This window comes from Solanum stenotomum, chromosome 3, assembly GCF_019186545.1.
Source record: "Solanum stenotomum isolate F172 chromosome 3, ASM1918654v1, whole genome shotgun sequence".
Lineage (NCBI taxonomy): Eukaryota > Viridiplantae > Streptophyta > Magnoliopsida > Solanales > Solanaceae > Solanum > Solanum stenotomum.
This window is the reverse complement of record NC_064284.1, coordinates 59,108,564-59,128,065: the sequence shown is the minus strand read 5'-3', so window position 1 is coordinate 59,128,065 and position 19,502 is coordinate 59,108,564. Positions and strand designations below refer to the sequence as shown.

The window sequence follows — 19,502 nt, the reverse complement described above, 5'->3', positions numbered from 1 at the left end:
CAATGACACACTTCTATATCTGAAGTTATTTGACTTTAAGCTTCTCATTTTGTTGTTGATGGGATGCTTTTATAGCATAGAAATATCATTACAATCACAACTTTTAAGGGCATCTTCCCTATGTGCTGAAAGTCTTTTTTCCTTGGATTTGTCTCCCCTTTATTACTCTTTTCTCCCATTTCGTCGAGTACACATTTATATGAGAGATACGTATTGGTTAATATAATATTATCTTGACCTTTAGAAATTAAATAAGACACATGTCCCTTATCTAAATATGTACTTGACGAAATGAATGGAAAGAGTAATTGAGGGGAGCAAAATCCCTAATGAACATTGCCATATAAAATGTTTTAGTCGTAGGCCACACAAAGTAGCCTCTCTATTGTGATACATTTTCTCTTCATGACATAAGTTAGTATTATCTTCTTCTCAAGATCTAATTTGTGATAGGACATATAATAAATAAATATTGTTTCCGCAATTTATTGCATTAGCCTGTAGAAGGAATTAGATCAATTCTATCATAAAAAAGTGATCAATGTAGAGTTTTTGTTGCACTTTTATTCTTTCTATTATTTTTAATTTATGAGCATCATGTTATATGAACATTTTCTTATTGGTTAAATCGAAAATCGAATGATTAAGAATTAAAAATGAGGAATCGAAAATCAATAATAAATATTTTATTGATTTGATTATCGATCTAGCATGTTCATAAATTTCAAAATTGATAAATCTATGTTCTTAAATAATGTCAAATTGAGTAGTATACCCTTTGTGTGTTAATAGTTTTGTTTACCATTTAATAATTGATTTAAATATATCTTTGATTTAACTAGAGTTCAATTAACCTAATTAATTCGCAAAACTAACTGTCAAAAATATCTTCGAACTAACAAAAATAAAGTACTTTTACCCTCCATTATCTTTGGTATCAAAATTAACATCGCGTTGAAAAATTCGCTACAGGAAAATAAGAAATTAACGACGAATAAAAATGTATAGTTAAATAACGAAATTCTCATGCTAATCCCATTTAACTATGAAATACGTGAAAATTCAATTAACTTGTGTTATTTAGTTATTTAGTGATGAATCAATTAGATATTACTAAGAAATTTCTAATTTCATTTTTTTAAAAGTAATGATTGGACCCTCCTTGCTAATAAAACTCAAGTTCAATTTAACCCAAAGTTAATTTTTAATTTTTTTTGGCTAACATGAAAGTTAATTCCAAAATTTGCAAACTTCTGGGAGGATACGTCCATACCTTTTCATTTGTTCATTTTATTACATATACAACGTGATAACCACGTCGTTTTTCTTAAATATTATAAAGATATAATAATTGACGATATAACTTTATTATGTTAGTTTAAATATATGGATCATAACAAAAATGACATCAATAAAGGGGTTGATAGTTTGTAGCTTTCAGCATGATTGTCTTCTAGTAATATTTCCAAATAATTATCAATCATACAAAACAATAATTAGTGGAGCCATCAAAATATAAAATTGTGAAAGGATACCCCCTCAATAAATATTATTGGCCATCTTGTGAACGTCTACTGTTATCCAATCTATATGTCTTTTATATTTAAAAATAATTTTTATACCTCAAAAATAAGTTTAACATATATACTTGTTCAATTCTTTGGTAATTTTCGTGCTTCTAATTTAATATTAAAATAACTTGTTAAATTCTGAGGAATACATTTACATTAGATGAAATATTCTTATGATTTTTTAAAATCTTACAAAAATAAAATAAAATAATAGATTAATTACTTTGTGCTGACAAGTTACTTACCACCCACAGTTCTACTTGAAGGGAAAATGCAGTTCATACTCTTAGTATCTGGCCATAGGCAAGAGCACAAAGATTTTGGAAAATATCATAGGGCTTTGACGGAGCCAGAATTTTTAATAAAAATATTTTTAAAATATCAAGAATATTATTCTTGCAGCTAGAGGTGTTCGTGGTTCGGTTTGGATCGGTTATTAGTTAAAACTAAAACCAAACCAATCTAGTCGGTTTTTTAAATTTCTAAAACCAAACCAAATCAAACGAAAAAAAAATAACCGTCCGGTTGGCTATTGACGGTTTGGTTTAGTTTTTCTGATTTTTTCAATTTGAAAGTAATAAATTTTTGAGGACATACATATCTTGATAGACACAAACATCTAGTACATGAACAATCCACTGAAAAATTATTGTTGGTTCAATTAAGCAGTTAAACAATACTAAAGTTATCATTACACGAACAAAGTGATTCAATTAAGAAAATGTGTAACTATCTTATGAGAGGTATGGTAAGTAAAGACTAAAGTAATGAATTTTGATGGACTTGGATTTATGATTGTAATAGATAGGGTAAATTTATGTGTTGGGCTTGAGAAAATGGTAAAGTTAAAGGCTTAAGTTATTTAAAATTTAACAAAATATTTATATTTTTTTATGAATAATATATAAATAATTATAAAATTTATATATCTAATTTATTGGTTCGGGTCGATTATTTTTGCAGTTATTTTTTAGTAAAACCAAAATCAAATCAAATACTATTTGTTTTTCAAAATGTAAAATCAAACCTAATCAAATATCGGTTTGATTCGAATTGCGGTTCGATTTAGTTTTTTAATCATAACCATGAACAACCCTACTTGCAGTTGCAGTTTATGGGTAGGTTACTTTTGAAGAAAGAAAAAAAAACGAAAGAAAACAAACAGATTTAGAATTCTCCAAGTATTAAAAAATTGATTTAAATTTTTCCGTTTGAAAAGACAGTATTAGTTTTGATTGAATCATTTTTATTTATCATCTTAAATAGTTTAGTGACTTAAAAGAAATTATATTTAAGATAATAAATGAAAATGGTTCAATCAAAACTACTAGGTTTCTTACACGTTTCCCAATTAACCTCTAAAAAATAATTTTTTAAGTCATTATCTATTAAATTAGTACAACTTAATGAGAAAATGAATTTGTTTTTATGAATTTTATTTTTAGTATCAAACTTAATTTAAAAAAAGAATAATAAAACAAAATTTATGTGGGGCGAGTTCATGCGGGGCGGGTGGGGGTTGAAAATGAAAAAAGTTATTATACGGGGCAGGTTAAAATTTATGTGGGTTAAGCTTAACCCATCCCGCTCCATCGCAATCTCTATATATTATCTTTGAAATTTATATATATATATATATATATTTTTTTATCCTAATAATGATTATAGTCAATATTTTTTAACTTAAAAGTAATTTAAATTTATTAGTAAATTCTAAATTTATAAGTATATCTGTATATGTAAAGAAAATACAAGAAATAATTATTTAGATTATAAGCATCTCTCACTTCTTAAAAGAGTCTTAAAACACACAAAAAATAATAAGACTTTTTTATATATAAACATAATAATATACCATACTTATCATAACAAATTAATAATCACAAAAAAAGATTATAATAAAGTAAAAGGGGAATCAATATCTTATATCTGCTTAGATAGATGGCGATACTTGTCGTCTGTTGCACCTCACATTTTGACATGAATGTATATTTTTATTTAGATGATATATATATATATATATATTAATAATAATAATAATAATAATTGATACTACATAACTCAAATAAAAAATAATCAATAAACGATGTTTAGTTGATTTCTTATTAATGGTGTCAATGGGACGGTTCAATTGGCAATTTTTTAAAAATTATATCATCCCAATTTTTTGGGTATTTTAAAATGTATAACCAAAATTAGATTTTTAAAAACCATCCCAATTATATCGGTTTCTCTTCGGTATCGGTACGATTCGGTTAATTTTTCATTTTTTCACTTTTAAAATATCACTTCAAAATATATTATAACTAAAATACTCCTTTCGCAAATATGTTCTTGAAGAAGCACTTCAATTCTTCACCAAGAAGTCAAGAATGTAAAACTTTGTTGTTATATTATTCGATCTTAAACATTTGATAGGAGTGTTTGCATAGGTTTTGCCATATTGTTTGATACAACATCTGTTATAGTATCCTTTAATTTGATTTTAAACTTGATTAATTAAAGACTAATTAAAGAGCAAATCTCAAAGTCGTCTAGTCAGAGGCCTAGGACTTAGATTATATTTATATTTGAAAATATTATAAAATATATTTATATATAAAAATTAACATATTGTTAATATATAAAACATATTTATATACACGTAAGGTTTTCGGTTCGGTTCGAGAATTTTTTGGTTATTTCAATAAATTAAAAGGACCATCCCAATTGGTCGGGACAGCTATACACTTAAATAAAAGTCCACGCTTTATTGAAAAAATAATGTAAATCGATTAGGTTCGATCGATTCAGTCGATTATTCATATTCTTTTGACACCCCTATTTCTTATATAAAGACTTCTAAACTAAACAGAAGTCCTATTTTGAATTTCCTTGTGCTAATTTTTTTTTTTTTTTTTACAAATTTATTATGTAATTCAAGTAAGAAATATATTTAATATAATATACAAAAAATAGTCGATTTTAAATTTCTAAATTAGTAAATTTTAAAAAGTAGACTTTTAGTTGATTTTAATAAACAAAAAGATTATAGTCAACCTTTAGGTAATCTCTCCATCGAGCTATATTTCACTTTGTGGGCCATAAGGCTTAGTAATAAATGAGGCTCATTAATTTCACTTACATTTCTAGATTAATAAAATTTAAAAAGTAGAATTTTAGTTGATTCCAATAAACAAAAAGATTATAGCTAACCCTAGGTAATTTCTCAATTCGAGCTATATTTCACTTTATAGGCTACAAGGCCTATAACCTTTATTATTTTCACTTATATTTCTAAATTAGTAAAATTTAAAAGCAGAATTTTAATTGATTTCAATAGACAAAATTAATTATAGCCAACCCTAGATAATCTCTCAATCCAAACTATATTTTACTTTATGGGATATGTGGCCTAATAAATATAAGTTTTATTAATTTCACTTATTTTGAAATTCAAATATATACAAAAATATTTTGCTGTAAAAGTAAGAGTACTTATAGTTACAAATTACAATTTGCTTCAAATACGAAAAGATTTAAGAAGAAAAATTTTAGTTTATTTTAAAGTCCTAAATATTAGGAGTTCTTATATTTTCCAAATAAATAAATTTAATAGCTATAACTTTAATTAATATTAAGGTCCTAAATATTATGATAATAATTAAATAACAATTATTTATGAAAAATAGTAAATGACAATTTTGTCTATTGTAGAGTGTTTTAATGATGGGCAAACAGTTCAATCAACATTTGTAAGGAGCTTCATGTTTTTAATATAGCACTAGGTTAGTGTACGTTCTTTGCACGCGTGTCTCACGTCAATCAATTAAAAAAAATATAAAAGTAAAATTATTTTTTAAAAAGTTACCCTTATATATATATATATATATATATATATATATATATAAATTTACTTTAAAACGTGAAACTCTTTCTTTAATATTTTTTTTAAAAAAAATTTAATCATAATTTGAGTAAGATTTATATAAGGAAAATTATCGACTTAAAAGTCTTAAATATTAGAAATATAATTCAAAAAAAAGAGAAAAGATTTAACAAGCAAAATTTAATTCAATTTTAAAGTACTAAATATTAGGAGATCTTACATATTACAAATAAGTTATATTTAACAGTTATAACTTTAGATAATTTTAAAGTCCTAAATATTATAATAGGTTTAATAGCTAAGTTTGTCACCATCCAATTCATCGGGCCGTGCGATCACCTACTCTAACACCTAGATAGGAAAACCCTTACTATCCAAATTGAAACATTAAATGGAAAAGTGAATAAAATACAAACTAATCGCCTTATTGAAATACCGAAATACTTCCAAACTGACTAAAACTAAGCACTTTTGAGAAATACATTGATCTCTCCCCAGGAACTAGTCTAACAGGTACAAGAGCTTTCTAAGAGGGTACAATTTACTAAACATAAGGAAAGAGGAGTAAAAACTATTGGAGATCATCTTCGCCTTCATTAAAAACATCACTGAACCTGCAACCAGACTATGTCAAGTAGCATAGCAAGAGTAGTATCACTACAAAAAACACGTACTGGTAGGCATCATCAGTCAACTCAAATCCACCACATAATATCATGCATATAATCAAAGAAACATGCAACTTGAAGATATAATTTAGGATCCCGATCCTTCAATTACCACCCAATGTTACTACCCAGAACCCATACACTCTATCTCAAGTCACCCTACCTTCTTTTGTTGCCAACTCCCCCACTAAGATCCATTTCCCTTCCCACTTGGTCATCGATCATCGCCTAAACCTTTCTACCACATAATGACTTTTCAAAAACCTCTTACTCTGCTAGCACCATAGTCTTTCCTACTAAATTCATTCCTACTCCCAAGTCCACCAGCTAACTCCACTGACCAGTAAGACTCTTACATATCCCCCCATTAACTCAATTCACACATCTCTAGTAAATAGGACCACTTAAGGATCCTGAAACATCATCTACAATATCTTAATATGCAGCCTGGTCTACACAAGCTTCACTTCATCATCTAAATACACCAATCCATCCACTTAGGCACCAACATGAGATACATATAACACAATAAATAAATTTGGTCCATTCTCGAAATCAATACACAGAGGTCAATCAAAAATGTACCAAATGTGGTACTTGAGCCAATCATTAGTAATTTATATAGGTGTGGTACCCAAGAAACCATATAGATATTTCATACCAAGCGTGGTGTCTGAGCCAACTGAATATGTACCAAGCGTGGTACTCAATCTAATCAAAAGATACCATGTACCATACGTGATACTTGAGTCAATCAAGAGATATCATGTACCAGATATGGTACCCAAGTGAACTGTTAGTATGTACCATGCATGGTATTCGAGCAATCACAATCACAATCACAATCACAATCACAATCAATAAATATCTCATTTTTTAAATCAATTATCCGGATAGGGTGTGTTGTATTAGCAAAAAAAAAAGAGTAGCGGGGGGCTAGAACTGACCTCAATACAACACTGATCAGTCACAAAACTAGAAGGCTTACAAAATCTACTATAGAGCCTTCTGGAAATTTATGAAGAAGAAAATAACCAGCTTACAGAGAAATTTGCTCTATCATATTTGCTATGAATACTAGGCAATTGCCATTTGTCTAGTAGAAAGAGACCTATAGCTTGTCTAGGGAGATTGGAATAGATTTAAGTGATGAGCATCTGGTGAGAAGAATAAGCCAGTTTTGCTAAAATCTGCAACTTGGTTTTCCTCTCTGAAATAATGTTTAATTTGCATTTGCACTCTTCTTTTTGATGACGTTGATGGAGTCAATGACTTGTTTCAGCTTCATATTTCTAATGTTATCGTTGGCGAGCATATTGACTATATTCATGGAGTCAAGTTCTAGATAAAATTAGTATACCCATGTCGATCACACCATTTTACACCAAACTCAACTGCCATGTCCTCAACAATGTTGTTATTTTTGCACTCAACATGGAAAGAGAATGTCATGATCAGGTCTCCATAACAATTCCTTATGATTCCCCCATATCCAAGTAAACATATTTATTGCATGTGATTGGCATCAAGCTAATCATTTCAGTTTATACTACTTCCAACTCTCTAATCATACGTTATGCTGGTAGTACTAATGAAGCAATTAGCAAGCACATATAACATAAACGAGAATTAAACAAACATCACCTACTCTAAAATATTCCTTATAGACAGTTCCAGCTCATAGTGCAATTACCCAGAAATCACCTTTTCCTCGGATAACACCCATCAATCACCATAAGGTCAACATTAACTAATCAAATCATTTATCATCCCAAACAACAAATAATTGTCTCCGTGCAAGCCACTATTGCGACAAACATTTGACCATTTAGACTCTGTGTCCAAAGGTCTATGCATGAAATTTTCCGACAATTTACAATATATTATGCAATTAGAGATAGGTCTTGCTACTCAGCTAAGCCTAGACAACCTGGATGCTAATCAATTGTTGAAAAATTCTAAACACGAGCTTCGAATGTTGTGGGGAAAATGCTGATGGACGTAGGTAAAAAATTCATGATTTTTGTCTTTCCTGGAGCTGAAAATCCCTTCTCTATGCTATCCATGAGCTTGGAGCAACATAGGAGGAATTTCTGGAGTAACCCTAGTCTATTTTACCATTGAAGAAGAGGAGGAAAATTAAAAGAATTTGTGTTTCTATCTTGTTTGACCAGCGGCTGTCATACCGCCATAGTGCCGCCGCATGTGACGACCCTTTCCAGTAGTTATGGGTAAACCAATGGCGAAAGAATTAGGTCAGAACACTTTTTGGGTAGTGACTTAAAAATTCTAGGCTAGGTTTATTTGAGATGAAATTTGAGAAAAGTGAGGTCTAGGAGAACCTGGGAATGAATGGGGTGGTATATCTAAACTTGGATCATTATTTCTAGTAGTTAAGATATTAAAGAATTCATAAGGCCTTTCGGAATTGAATTTGGGTGAGTAAAACTCTTGGTATCGAACTTGGCATGAATGGGTTAGTATACGACGCTAAAGTTCAAATGTGTGTTGAAAAATGGGGGATTTGAGGAGGATTTACGATCTCTATATCCGTGTAAGTTACTATAGCGGGTGGTCCGCTATGGAGACAATTCTATAGCGGGGTTAGTCGGAGTTTTGTGTAGAAACGTCTCAAAAATCTCTTATTTTCTACAACTTCATTATTGGATCTGGAAAGGGAAATTTAGGATAGTTTCCTTCAGTTTTTCCACAAATCTCTTAGGTAAAGGTAAGGTAATTACTTCATCAACTTGTATTGTAATTGTAATTTGATAGAAATGGTAACTTACCTACTGACTACTACTATAAATCACATGTTATATAATTTGATAGAAATGGTAACTTACCTACTTGCTATATTATACGTCACATGCTATGTTCTTCAGCTGTTTGGATAATTGGTAAACTTCTGATATATATTCTGACATGTGTTTTTAGCTCTGTTAGTATTATTATAATACAATCTAAAGAAAACGAGGGTAATTTTACAACCATATATTTTTCATCCTATATCATTCTAGTATTGTAAAGGTATTTAATCTTTTCATTATCTGTAACTTTTCAATTTAGAGATATTTCTCAATAATGAAATCAAATTGCTCTATACTTGAATATTGATTGAATGAATTTAATATGATAGTTGGAAAATGTTTTTTTTCTTCTTATTATTTGCCCTATTTGTTTGACATTGAACTCTAGATATGGGAGATGTCTACTTGGCAAGTGAATTTATAGGCTATGTTCTATTAAAATCAATATAGTGTTTTTTCATTAATAGCCAAGAACTTAACTTAGCCGGGAATTTCTACTTCTTAAAAAAAGTAGAAGTAGAAAATTATTATTTTAAATACAAAAATATCACTTTCATATATACATGTTTACGAATATATCCATTATTAATTGATTAGCAAATCTCATAAGTCTGGTTAAGTTTCATTCAAGAATTGTATTTTGTTGTTTTGTATAATAATTTTTTATTTTATTTTATGTTTATAGATTATTATTTATATTTTATATTTAATATATCATTTTATATTTTATTTTATAGAATTATAAATAAAGATAACAACAATATTTTTGTAGGATTAGAAATATAAAGAACTTTATTAATTTTTATTGTGAATTTTTCTTATATAGTGGTTTAATTTGTGGAGTAGGTTTTAAATTTATTTTTTTTGATATTTTAAATTATATTTAATTCACCATGTTAATATTATATTCATATTTTATATTTTATATATTATTTTACAGAATTAGAAAATAAAGGTAACAACAATATTTTTGTAGGATTAAAAATATAAAGAACTTTATTTATTTTTGTGGTGAATTTTTCGTATGTAGTGGTTTAATTTGTGGAATAGTTCTTAAATTTATTTTGCTTGATATTTTTAATTATATTTAAATCATCATGTTAATATTTAGTTTATTTATTTATGTATAATATTGATTGAAAATTTGAATATGTACATTTTAATTTAATTAAAATTTTGCAATAGATATTTATTATAGTTTCTTTCTATAAAATAATCTTAATATTAAAAGCACATTAATACTTATCATTTTTAGTAATTTGACTGTCAAAAATACTTTTTATAAAAGTTTAGTCAAACACAAAATGCTTATCAAAAGCACTTTTCAAATGAATTAGCCAAACAATTTTTTTTTCTTTCAAAAACACATTTTTAAAAAGTCATTTTAAAAAATACTTCTAAAAATAAGCATTTTTAGCAGCAATACCAAACATTCTCTAAATCATACAGTATAATATTATGTAAATTGAAAATTAAAAAGAATTTGAAGAGGGTCCTGTCAATTGATTTCCAGCGAAACATTTCTCTCTCTCTCCTCCAACTTGAAGCAAAGTCCCTCATCTTTACATATTAAGCAAAGTTCAGGTAATAATTATATCTAATTTTTTTGAGTTTTGTTAATTTCTTGGCCTTTTTTTCTTCTACAAGTTATATTATATTATTGATGAATTTTTGGTTCTTGCTTTTGAGTATATATATAGTCAAGAATTTGGAGGATCTCTTGTCTGTTCACAGTAATTTGTGTACAACAATTGAACTTTTTGAGTTACATTTTTGTGGGATGAGGACAATTTAGACTCTTTATATAATTTGTTGGCTTTTGAGGTAGAGTTAGAGTCAATTACATTCCAAATCTATCAAAGTTGGGCTCATGTATTAAATTGTTAATTCTTCATTTAAAGTAAAGTTATTCGCATATTTTGCTTAGAAACCTCAACCCGACCTTGTACCATGGACTCAAGCAACCCAAAGGTCATCACATGCAAAGGTGAGTGATAATCATGGAGATTGAGAGCTAGTTTTTTCTTTAATTTCAATATTATGAGAAGATTTATGCGTTATGTGTGTGCGCGTGCAGCTGCAGTAGTATGGAAGGAAGGGGAGATGATAAAGATCGAAGAGATACAAGTGGATCCACCTAAATCAAATGAAGTTCGAATTAAGATGCTCTTTGCCAGTTTGTGCCACACTGACATTCTCGCTTCCAATGGCTATCCCTATGTATGTTACTCTGTTTCCATTTCATTCTTCTCATCTTTCCTAACTAATTTGGATCCATTGTTTTGTTTATGTTGTTTTTCTTCTGTCCTCTCCAGCCTTTATTTCCTCGAGTTCTTGGACATGAAGGAGTTGGGTAGGAAAATCTTCTTTCTCTGTTTCATTCTATGCAAAATTACATGTACGGGGTCCAGGGCCGGCCCACAAGGGTCTACTGCATGCAACCTACTCTGCATTTCTGCAAGAGACTGTTTGCATGACTCTGACCTGTGATGGCAACAACTTTACTAGTTAATTATTGCAAATTGATTTGAAAATGGATATATTTAGCCAATCTCGACTTATTTGAATTTGCAGCATGATAGAAAGTGTGGGAGAAAATGTGACAAATCTAAAAGAAGGAGATATAGTGATGCCACTTTACTTGGGAGAATGCAAAGAATGCCCAAATTGCAAGTCAGGGAAGTCCAATTTATGCCATAAATATCACTTGACCCTTTCTGGTTTCATGTTGGATGACACATCAAGAATGTCAATTCATGGAGGACAAGTATTATACCAAATTTTTACTTGCGCCACGTGGTCGGAATATACAGTTGTTAATGCCAACTACGTAATCAAGGTTGATCCTCAGAAGATTCCGCTTCAACATGCTTGCTTGCTTTGTTGTGGATTTACAACAGGTTATGGAGCAACATGGAGAGAAGTTCATGTTGAAAAGGGCTCAACTGTTGCTGTACTAGGTCTTGGTGCTGTTGGACTTGGAGTGAGTACTACATTTTGACTTAGCTCGATGTTTAAATGTAACAGGATATATAAAAGGGGTACTAATAATAAAATAAATTGCAGGCGATTGAGGGAGCTCGAAGTCAAGGGGCATAAAAAATAATTGGTGTTGACATAAACGAATTGAAACAAGGAAAAGGAGAAGTGTTTGGAATGACGGACTTCATTAACCCTAAAGAATCCAGGACATCAGTTTCCGAGATGATAAAAGATGTTACTGAAGGCATAGGTGTTGATTATGTTTTCGAATGTACTGGGATACCATCCATGCTTAATGAAGCCATTGAAGCCTCAAAATTGGTAAAAAAAAATTCTATATTTTGTTGATAAAACAGATAAACAAACATAGACAGAAACGTATTAACGTTATATTCTTCTTGTTGATCTCAATTACTATAAGGGAATTGGGACAATTGTTGTAATTGGTGCAGGACATGGACTTACTAGGGAATTCAACTTAGTTTCCTTATTATGTGGTCGAACATTGAAAGGTTCAGTCTATGGTGGAATAAGACTTCACTCAGATCTTCCTGCTCTACTTCATAGATGCGCAAATAAGGTACAATTTTCGTTACCTTGTTCAGTGATAGAGCCAAGATTTTCATTAAAGAAGTTTAAAAATATAAAAAAGTAAGCACACAAAAAAGTTGAACAGACTTCAGCATTTACTATATATACAGAAAAAATATTTTTAATTATATATAAACAGTGTAATTTTCCGTTGAAGGATGAACCTTTGGGCTCTTACTAGCTTCATCCCTGACCTCATTATGATTAGTAAGATAAGGCTAACTCTTTTGCTTGTACTCTTTTCTTTGAAGTTCTCCTTTTATATTTATTAATAAAACTAGTCCTAGACATCCTGTCTACTTTTTTAATAAAAAATATGATATACTTTTGAAGACAAACAAAAGAGGAAAATACGACACATCAATTGGCATAAGGAGTAGCAAACGAGTGAGTTGAGTTAAATATGAGTCGATCAAAAACGTGTTAAATAAAAATGGATAAAATACTCGACTTAACTCATATTTTAAATGGGTAAAATTGAGTTACCCAATGAATAATATCGGTAAATATGGATACAATACCCATATTACAGTAGGAATCATGTTCAAGGATTTAAAAGCGAAATCTTTTACCCCCTTCTCACCCCATCCCCACAAAAAAAACTTTATAATATTTATATATGTATGTATTTTTTTAACAGAAAAGGATCAAATACACCCCTATACTGTACTATTGGAAATAATTTATATATATTCTTCGTTATACTTTCGGGTCATATATCCCATTATACTTTGGTACATATATACCCCTAATTTTAACAGAATGACACATGTCAGCTTAAAAATCAATTAAGCCATTTCCAATTTTAATTACCCAATTCCTTTGAAACCCACCCTTTTCCTCCTGACCCACCTTCAAGGAAACCCATTTTCTTAAGTCATCTTCTTTATCTAAAATTTCTATTAAAAGCAGGCCTCAACCACCGTGAAAACTCAGTGTGAAACTCAAGGAAGAATTGAAAAGCTAATACCATCTAGATTGAATCCTCAACTTCCGGCAACCAACACCAGCAAGAGCATCCCACAATATAAAATGGAAAACTTTTCTTAACACAAATAATGCAAATACCTTTTAAAGAAAGTTGATATTAAAGCTTATAGTGGGAAATTACAGTTGAAGGAGATTGTGTGGAGATTTAGCATCTGGTGTGTTGAACTTCTATTTTCTTTTACTTATGCAGTACTCCCTTGGTACTGCTATTATTAATAAAATTACTTTATCCTAGTAAAAAAATAAAAATAGAAGTAATGCTTCTCACTTCCTCCTCTAATTTCACAGTGAGCTTTTGTGGCTGATTTTAATGGAGGTTTCACTTCCTCCTTTAGTTTCACAGTGAGCTTTTGTGGCTGATTTTAATGGAGGTTTTAGATAAAGGAGATGATTTATGAAATTGGATTTGGTTGAAGGTGGGTCACCCGGAAATGAGTGGATTTCAAGGAAATTGAGTATTTAAAATTAGGGATGAGTTATTTGATTCTTAAATTGACATGTGTTCCTCCGTTAAAATTAAGGGTATATATGTGTCGAAGTATAACGGGAAGGGTATATATGAACCGAAAGTATAACGAAAGGTATATATAAACTATTTCCAATAGTACATGGGTATATTTGACCTTTTTCCGTTTTTTAATTATAATTTATAAATGTAGTCCATGTAGTTCCATTTTATTTTTATCAAACTTAAAATATTTATTTATAATTTAAATATCTTAACGTTTATCAAAGAATTACATTTTTTTTTCTATTTTGTTAATGTAATATTTAACTTCTATTTTATTTGAATTAAAATATTTATTGTGTTTACATAGTAATAAATTATATATATTCAGATGTTTAAAAACAAACACTGTTAATCATTCAGTTTTCGATTCTATAGACAATATCTTAATCATTTAGATGTGCATTCAGATTCGAACGTCTTAATTTTAATGAAAACAAATGAGACCTTATTTATATTTTATCTATTTTAAATGAGTTCGATATCCAATCCATTTAAGATGGACAAATTTGAATAAGTAGGTAAATTACCTATTCTGACACCTCTAGTTGACACGAAAAATGTAGTTTTGATCGGTTAGTCGATTATAAAGTGTAACCTTTTGAAAATCTTTAGATAGTATAGATTTATTTTGTACTTAGATTTTTTTTTCTTTTGGCATTTGAATTTTTTTCGGATTGATATTAATTTTTTTCTTCTTCAGGAGATTCAACTAGATGAGCTTATAACTCATCAAGTTTCGTTGACTGAAATCAACCAATCATTTGAGTTATTGAAAGATCCACACTGTGTCAAGATTATTATCAAGTTCTAAGAAATTAAACCAATTTTATCACAGACTGAAGACTTTAATATCAAAAATAACAATGCAGAGTTAAATTATTTACTCAATTCTGAAATTGGTTTAATTCATGTACCATATGTTGTATGTGTATGATAAGCAAATAAACATTTTATTGTATTGTATTGTATTGTTTTGTTTTGTTATAAATAAATGTGTATGGCCATATGGCTCATATTCAATGCTATTGTGGGAAAATTTTCATATGGTTGGCCGGATCTGGAGGAGTTGCGTACCGCTATTCCTGCGCAATGTAACATCAAAGGTGATTGTAAGATTGAATATTTCAGAAATAGGTATATATTGATTAGATTGTCCCTTAAAGAAGATTTTATTAATCTTATATCAAAGGTTGCTTTCTAGTTTCTACATCAAATAGAAAGATGGTGTTTCACATACTCTTAATGTTTCTTTATCTCTCCCTTCACGGGTGAATCTTCACATACTCTTAATGTTTCTTCCATGGATTTTGCTTGTGGAGAGTCATTAGTAAATGAGAAATGTTTAACAAGGTTTGGGAGTTCCTTCAATGAAAATGGAACTTTTTTTGGTAACATTTGTAGAGAAGAAGGAAGACCCATTGTTAATGTTTTCCCTAACTTTAGATCATCCATAAGGAAAAAAAATTCCTTGAGGCATATGTTCATTATCTTTTGGCACTTTACCTCCATATTTATATCTAATAAGCAGACTTGTAAGGGATTGGAAATTTCCTTGAGCCATATGTTCATTCTCTTTTGGCTCTTCACCTCCATATTTATATCTAATTAATAAGCAGTCTTGTAAGGGATTGGGAATTTCCTTGAGCCATATCCCTAGCTTATGTTCCATTATGCGTTAAATTCTTTAGTTAACATTGTTAACCTTCATAATTCTTGAATAAATAAATTATGCTTGTTAGTTTTGTAATCTATAGAAATAAGAAGATTGAGAGTGAGTAACTCAAATAACAAATTGTGGTATCACATTTTTACTATTTGGTAACACTATGAGTAGAGGTGTCAATATGGGTTGACCACTCCATTCATCCGGGCTAACTCATACAGGGCTTTGAAATTTGAGCCTGCACACAAGTATACAAGGGAACAAAGCTTGCCGTGAGATATTAAGAAGGGAAAAATTGAATGAAAGGTATTGTCATGCTCAGCCTCATATGATTCAAAATTAAGTTTTGTCTAGTATTTTCTACCATACGCAACAACACCGATATTGTAGATAAAGCATGGATGTAGTTTTATAGCTGTCTTGTTCTCTCCTGGCTTGGGAAGTCTTACAAGACTTGGAGCTGCCATTGGAAGTTCTTCCAAGTATAGCTAGGAGTATTTAAAAAAGGTCATTATTTTGTGATTATTAATTGTTACTGAAGAAAAAAGAGAGGCGAAGTAGTATGTTTTTTTAAGTGACACTTTAGTATCAGATATATTGTGTCCTTCAAATGAAAATTAGGTGTTCTAAATTAATCTTGTTGAGATAGGTATGCTCTGTTCTGGAACCCGAGAGACCTGTAAAAACAGACAAAATGGACATACTTGGTGATGACCACAATTAATAAAACTAGGCCTAGCTATGTCACAATCAATTTGATTTAATGACCAATTTACCTGATCATATAAGAATGGATATTGAAAATAAAGATACGGGGGCAATAAGGACTGTCAAAGTTAATATTCAGTATGATTATTTGCTCAAATATTGCGAAGAGTGTAATGGTAAAATTGATTGGTCACACAACCAGTATGCAACTTTAGAGTCGATTAATACTGAGGAAGGGGGGGTAAGGAATGGAGATGATAGAAGTAACATCTTAACTAATTCAACAACTACTCAAGAGGGAACAAGGGTGATGGCCAGTCTAGACAAAGCAAACAAAGATAACATACAACCTGGAGAAGTTAACCAGAAAGTGGTGGAGGCAAGTAATGTATTTCCAGATCGTATAGACCACATAATCGAAGTAGAAAAAGATGGCACACAGCCTAGAGAAGAAGTGTTGAAATTAAGCACTGTAGTTAATGATCCTAAGATGTTACTCACTGGTAATATTCTGGCAAAGGGTAACCACACAAGGAATTGGGTGGAAAAAACATTTCCTGATGCAACAAACATTAAGAACTCTAGTCAGGAACAAAAGATAGAGCATAGAAATAATGTAGGCAAAGTTAAAAAATCAAATTCTAGTAAGGATGTGACTGAGGTTGGTATTAATGAAGATATTCACGAAGATCTTGATTCACTAGAACAAGTTCATAAGAATAAAGATCTTCATGAAGAACTTGTGTCACCAGATCAAGTTGAGGATGCAAATCATGATGGAACAACAACTAGTAGTACAGCAGCAGGATCAACCTTTCGCTATAGTGATCAATGCGCAACCAATTAGATCCTATAACATGTCATATACAAACAAGGTCTTGCATGGCATAAATCCACATCAAATTCAAGATAAAAATCTTGAAAAAGTTGTAGAACATAATGAAAAGCTTATTGAATATAAAGAAGAAGGTGATAGTAATTAATATTGTTGTGGATCAGGCTTTGAAAAATGCAGATGTGTCCCCTAAATCTGAAGTCAAAAGCAAAAACGGTAAAAGTAAAGGAAGTGACAATTTGTGACCATCTAGGTCTCCATCAAAAAGGGGTTTGAAACCTAACTCTATATGTTTAAAACACTTGTTTGAAACATCAGGTATGTCAAAACTCAACAGTCCTTTCATAGAGTACATATGCTACATAGACACCACAAATTCTCTCTTATAGCATTATTGGAGTCATTTAAGCAAGCAAGACCTATTCAAAATTATAAAAGGTGATATAGTATGCATTATGCTAATTACAATTGAAATGGGAAAATTTGGGTTTTTATTTGTGATGAGATTAATGTGGAGTTGTTATTGGATTCAAACCAACAAATATCTTTGAAGTTAGATTTTTTGGACAGTGGTAAATCATTGATTGTCACATTGGTCTATGCCAAATGTGTTGCTTTGGAGAGACTGGAGTTATGGGATGACACAAACAATTTGGCCAGTAATTGAGGCATCCATGGCTGGTACGAGGTGATTTCAATGTTGTTCTGAATGAAGAAGAGAAAATTGGTGGACTCCCTGTCCAAACTACAAAATATGGAGATTTCGCATTTTATCTCAACTCTTGTGAGTTTTTTGACAGCTATTACAAGGGTTGCCCCTTTACTTGGTTGAATGGTTAATGTATTTTCAAGAGACTTGACAGAATGGTTGGAAACAAAGAGTTTCAAGATAGTTTTGGTATTTCAGAAGCTGAACATTTTTCTAAAACTGATTCTGATTACGAACCCCTTCTTCTCTTTTGTGGGGTAAAATCTCCCCAGATATTAAGACCTTTCAAATTTCTCAATTTCTGGACTGAAAAAGAGGAGTTCATGGAAGTGGTTAGAGAAAATTGGATAGCTAGCACTGATGCTGACATATTTATTCAATTTAAACCGAAGATGAAAAAGACCGTGGCTGCCTTATCTAAATGGAGTAGAGCATGTTTTGGTGATATATTTAAGCAACTAATTATCATGGAGGATATTGTGAGACTTAAGGAGAAACTATTTGGAGAATATCCTACTTCTTCTAACAGGGTTGTTCTCCAAAAAGCACATGCATAAATGAAGCAATATTTGCATTTTGAAGAGGAAAATTTGGAGACAAAAAAGCGGGATTTAAATGATTTACAGAAGGTGATAGAAATACAAGATTCTTTCACAATCTTGTAAATGGTAGAAGAAAGAGGTTGGCTATTAATAGAATTCAAAAGACTGATGGTGAATGGATTGAAAGTAACGAACTGGTGGCAAATAAGGCTGTTTCATTTTTTTAGAATCAATTCTCAGGGTCTGTGGATGTATCTGATATGAATCTTCTTTAGATGATACCCGAGATTATTATGAATGAAGATAATTGTAACACCCCGCCACTAGAAAGACTTAGAATTCGAAAGAAACCGTTTTTGGAAATAATCAAATTTGGAAAGTTTGACAAAGTTAAGCAAAGTATTGAGTTTTGGGTCAACTTCAAATGATCATAACTCCTAGATCAGGATGAGTTAGGTGTGCTACAAGATACCGTAGGAAATATCTTTGAATTATCTTTCCAACACAGCCGAGTTCGTATGAGGGAGATATGCCCATTTAAAGTTCGGCTGTCTAGATAAGGAAAGTCAAAATTGGATTTTAGAAGGGTATTATGATCTTTTCCCTACCCAATTATTTAATTTCGTTTTTGGTAATTAAATTGACAGAATGGTTGGAATCAAAGAGTTTCAAGATAGTTTTCATATTTCAGAAGTTGAACATTTTTCTAGAATTGATTTTGATCACGCACCCCTTCTTCTCTCTTGTGGGGTAAAATTTCCCCAGATATATAAGACCTTTCAAATTTCTCAAGCTATGGACTGAAAAAGAGGATTTCATGGAAGTGGTCAAAGAAAATTGGATAGCTAGCAGTGATGCTGACATATTTATTCAATTTAAACAGAAGATGAAAAAGTCTGAGGTTGCCTTATCTAAATGAAGTAGAGCATATTTTGGTGATATGTTTAAGCAACTAATTATCATGGAGGATATTGTGAGAATTAAGGAGAAACTATTTAAAGAATATCCTACTTCTTCAAACAGGGTTGTTCTCTGAAAAGCACGTACATAAATG

At 30.4% G+C, this 19,502-nt stretch overlaps 1 pseudogene across 1 annotated transcript; it reads left to right on the top strand.

Moving 5' to 3' along the window:
• The first annotated feature begins 10,421 nt into the window (after nt 1-10,421).
• On the top strand, nt 10,422-15,019 carry LOC125859858 (8-hydroxygeraniol oxidoreductase-like; annotated as a pseudogene). Its single transcript, XR_007445792.1, has 8 exons — nt 10,422-10,501; nt 10,845-10,904; nt 10,995-11,137; nt 11,233-11,270; nt 11,492-11,900; nt 11,984-12,220; nt 12,321-12,479; nt 14,692-15,019. The product of XR_007445792.1 is annotated as an 8-hydroxygeraniol oxidoreductase-like (transcript).
• The last annotated feature ends 4,483 nt before the right edge of the window (nt 15,020-19,502 follow it).